At 38.1% G+C, this 5,125-nt stretch overlaps 1 protein-coding gene across 5 annotated transcripts in view; it reads left to right on the forward strand.

Annotated features, from left to right (window-relative positions):
- Window positions 1–5,125, forward strand: part of LOC124595085 (mitochondrial import inner membrane translocase subunit Tim21) — a 48,525-nt gene that overhangs the window by 42,874 nt on the left and 526 nt on the right. The window lies entirely within an intron of this gene.

Genomic DNA, 5,125 nt, shown 5'->3' on the forward strand with positions numbered 1-5,125 from the left:
GCCAGTCTCAGGACTGAAGACGACAACAACAACAACATAAGAGATGAAGTTAGTGAACTGCTTATAGATGCTGACTGTGAAGATATTGATATATAGGGACACCACTTAAAAAATATGACAGTTCAGAGGCTTTCTTTACGAGGATACAGATTAGCTGGCTGTTTTTTAGGAGTTCCTTGCAGCGTGGCCATGGACGCAAAAAACAATATTCCATTTGAGTCCATGGCACTGCACTGAACAGATATTTGAAAGTTGTGCAGGGGCAGTTGCATTTAATGAAACTTCTAATTTTTGTTGTTTATAGGTCCCCTAACTTTGACTTCACAGCATTTCTGCTCCAGCTACAGAGGGTTTGTGATTCACTTTATAGAAAGTACCAGACATTAGTTAAATGTGGTGACTTCATTATTACTTTTGTATGTTATTGTGCAAGAAAAAAGATGTTGGTAGATCTCCTAAATCCATATGATCTGATGCAGACTGTGTTTTTTTCCAGCTAGGGTGCAGGGGAACAGTTGCACATTCATAGACAATATTTTTATTCATTCTTCATTACTAGATGCGCATTCTGTTAGTAAAAGGGTAAACAAATGTCACATATAATTACAAACTATGTAGGAAAGTTAATCCAACGGCAATAGAGAGTTTTTTTTAAAAACCTGTCAAGCAACAAGAGTGGCAGGATGTTTACAGTGCCGATACAATAGATGACCAATATAATTTTTTCCTTAACATATTTCTCATGCTCTTTGAGAGTTGTTTTCCATTCGAACCTTCGAAACAGGGTACTAGCAGTAAAAGGCAGCCTGAGCGGCTGACAAGTGGGATAAGGATATCGTGTAGAACAAAGTGGGAATTATATCAAAATGTTAGAAGTAGTCACAGTCAAGCTACAGTTGCCGATTACAAACAGTATTGTAAGGTGCTTAAAAATTTTATTAGGAAGACAGAGTATGTGGTGTGCAAATAGAATAGCTAATTCACAGGATAAAATTAAAACCATACAGTCAGTTGTGAAGGAAGTATCTGGTCAGCAGCACAAGGTCAATGGTATAAAGTCAGTTCATAGTAAAAATATTTCCATTACTGATAAATCAGATATATGTACAGTATTTAACAATCATTTTCTGAGCATTGCTGGTGAATTAAATAAAAATTTAGTTTCTGCAGGGAATCATATCTCTCTCTTGGAAAATGCCTTTCTGAGATATTTCTGAAAAATTCCTCTGTGATATTGATAAGGGTGAGATTGAGTCAACAATTAAATCACTGAAGACTAAAGACTCTCACGGATATGATGGAGTGCCTAGCAGAATATTAAAGTACTGTGATGTACATGTTAGCCCTGTACTTAGCCATATTTGTAATTTTTCCTTTAGGAATGGTCAGTTTCCCGAACAATTAAAGTACTCAGTAGTAAAGTCCCCTTATAAAATGGGAGAAAAGGATAATGTAGACAATTTTAGACCTGTTTCTATGCCAGCAGTGTTTGCTAAATTTACTGAAAAGGCTGTGTATGTAAGGATAATAAATCAATTTATATCACATAATTTAGTGTCAAATGTACAGTTCAGCTTTAGAAGTCATTTAACAACTGAAAACACTATATTCTCTTTTCTCTGTGAGGAACTGGATGGGTTAAGCAAAAGGTTTCAAATGCTATGCATATTTTTTGATTTAACTAAGGTGTTTGATTGTGTTGATCACAAAATATTGCTCCAGGAGTTGGAACATTACGGAATATGGGGAGTAGCTCACCATTGGTTCACCTCTTACTTTAAAAGCAGACAGCAAAAGGTCATTATTCAGTTTTGAGAATGGCTGTAGTGTGGGGTCAGAGCCAAATGGGGGGGGGGGGGGGGGGGGCGATGATCAGTGTTGGGGTCACTCCTGTTCCTTATTTATGTAAGTGATATGCCCTATAGTATTACGGGTAATATTTCTGTTTGCTGATGACACTAGATTGGTAGTAAAGGATGTGTGCAACATTGGCTCGGTTTCAAACAGTGTAATTCATGACACAGGTTCATGACTTGCAGAAAATAAACTACTGATAAATCACAGTAAGACTGAAGTTTTAGTTTCTAACACCCAGTTCAACAAAACCCGATATTTCAATTTTGCAGAATGGGCTTATGATTAGTGAAACTGAACAGTTCAAATTTCTAAGTGTTCAGATAGATAGTAACCTGTCATGGAAAGCCTACGTTCAGGATCTTGTTCAAAGACTTAATGCTGCCATTTTTACTATTTGAACGGTATCTGAAGTAAGTCATTGTTCAACACGAAAATTAGTCTACTTCGCTTGTGTCATATGGCATTATATTTTGGGGTAACTCTTCCCTTTCTAAAAGGATATGTTTGGCTCAGAAACGGGTGGTTCGGGCAGTAAGTGGTGTAAGTTCGTGAACCTCTTGTTGACCCCTGTTCACTAGTCTAGGTATTTTGACATTGGCCTCTCAATATACATATTCTTTACTGTCATTTCTTGTTAACAATATCAGATTATTCCCAAGAATAAGCAGCTTTCACTCAGTTAATACTCGGCAGAAATCCAACCTGCAATTGGATCGGACTTCCTTAACTCTTGTGCAGAAAGGTGTGCAGCATACTGCTGTATCCATTTTCAATAAGCTACCACTAGAATTAAAGAATCTAAGCACTAATCCTCATGCTTTCAAATTGAAACTGAAGAAGTTCCTCATGGGTCACACCTATTTTGTTGCGGAGTTCCTTGAAAAATTAAGCTGATTCTTGTGTTATATTGTTGATTGCGTTTACTGAAACTTATGGCTTGACTTTTTTTGGGTTCATAAACATTTTATTTTTATCTGTTATAACTTTTATGTTGTAATTTCACGTACTGACACGTTCCGTGACCTTGGAGATTTGCTCCTCAATTTGGTCCTACGGAACTAATAATAAATAAGCAGGTCATTGACATATATGGTGATTCTGTCAGCACAGTCAAGGTTCTCCACAAGATGTAATAGACGTTCTACTGTTAGGTTGCAGAAGATGGGCCCGCACATGGATCCTTGTGGGCATGCCTTAGTGAGACTTATGACCATTCCCCGGTTACCTGCTAGGCACTCAGCAACCCTGTCCCTACAGTAATCCTGGAGGCTGGTACCTGCAGCTCCCTAAGATGTGAAACTCTGCAGGCCATCAGAGGCTGGCAAGTGTGCCTGCAATGTCTATCATTATGATTGCATAATAGAAAACAGATCAGAAATATGTACAGAGTGCTTGGTTCATGGTGTCATCATTTGGTCTCCCCCCCTCCTCTCTGAAATCCATATTAATTCAAGCTAAGTCCCACTAGCTGCCTGTGTGACTGTAGTCTGTCACACAGAAGGCTTTCTTTGACCCTCAAGATTGTGCGTTCAGTAAGCAGATTGCTAGGTAGGATTGCGGATAGGTTGGGTTTTTATGCGCAGCTTTCTTGAGGATTACAGTATTAGCAGGTATTCTCCCCAGTGCAGGGTCTTCTTTTGTGTCTCCATTGGGAAAGGGGTAATGAGCACTGCCATCTGTTATGCCATTGGAGCCAGGGGCTTTTTTCCTCTTTAATTGCTCAGACACTTCCTGTTGCATAAAAGGGCACGTGATGTTTCACTTTTGTAGCCAATTACTAGTTCTGTTTTTAGGTTGGTGTGTATCTGTAGATCTGTGTTTTCATCATCAGGTAGAAGATTTGCAGTAAATACTCTGGGGAGCATCTCCAACTGGGCATTCACATGCCTTCAAGCTGTTGAGGGCGATACACAGTCACTGTAAAAAAAACTTCTAAAGAACCAAACCAAACAAAACCAAAGTGTGAGTCTATAGATAGACAGATGCTGAATAAAACATATTTGGCTTTGAGAGCAATGTGTGCAGCATTCAGCGACTTCTGGAGTAGAATCTTGCAAAAGATTTCTCACAAACCTGAAAGAAATTTGTGGTCTGGAGTAGAATCTTGCAAAAGATTTCTCACAAACCCAAAAGAAATTTGTGGTTTATGTAACATCTGTTACTGGCACTGAAGCTAGTGGCCAGATGCTTAAGCATTATACATGATTGAAAAATGAGAGTAGCAAAGCTAAAGCAGGACATCATTTTCAAGTGTCCCTTAGAAAGGAAGCTCCAGGAATGCTGACCCAGTGTAATTATCCCATCAATGCAAAAATGTGTGCTATAAATATTAGTTGCAATGGTATTGAGAAACAGATGGGATTACTGTTGGGTTCTGCACAGTATTTTGTAAATGAAGTAGCCTCTGTCTTAACAGCATATACCACAGATCCCTCTAGTAAGAAATTTTGCCCACATCACACTTTGTCTACAAGGAGGACACCACAAATGACCCATAAAAATTAATAGTGACCTACAGATGACACAGTTAACTATAATGCACTGCCTGAAAAAAAGCTTAACCAATATTCAATCAGATGTTGATAATCTTGTTAAGTGGTGCAGAGTGGCAAATTCCTTCACGATAAATGTCAATTATCCTATAAAAGTGTACTTACAAGGTTCCAAGTATCAGTATGAAGTGAGGAATATAAGCTATTACAGACCCGTACATACTTATATTTCTTCGATAGGGCCCATGAAGACATGATTAGATTAATTACAGTGCATACAGAGGCATTTAAGCAGTCTTTTATCCTTTGCTCTGCATGTGATTGTAATAGGAAAAACTGTAACAAGTAATACAATGGAAATTACCCATTCTCATGCTGTTCAGAGTATGGATGTAGACATAGGACTTAACCATTCCCCAAACAGTTGTACCAGTAAAGAGCTTTGGAGTATGTTACTTTTCAGACACACACAGTATATATAGTTTGTACCTGCAATATTGTTGTTTTAGTGATACATATTTTGCACTACATTTATATAGCTCATGTAATTGGATAGGTAAAAACTCTAATCACACCAAATGGTGGTAAGAGAACACACATACAAACGGTATTACAGTGTGCAAGCTTTCGGAACCAGTGGCTCCTCCTTTTGCCGCAGCTTGGGGAGTAGGTTTTTTTTATCTGTCCAATTACATTATATTTTCAAGAATTGATTATTTTGTTGATTTATATAGCTTGGTCATATACTACAACCCAATCTTCTTGTCTCTTTCCAG

This window comes from Schistocerca americana, chromosome 2, assembly GCF_021461395.2.
Source record: "Schistocerca americana isolate TAMUIC-IGC-003095 chromosome 2, iqSchAmer2.1, whole genome shotgun sequence".
NCBI lineage: Eukaryota > Metazoa > Arthropoda > Insecta > Orthoptera > Acrididae > Schistocerca > Schistocerca americana.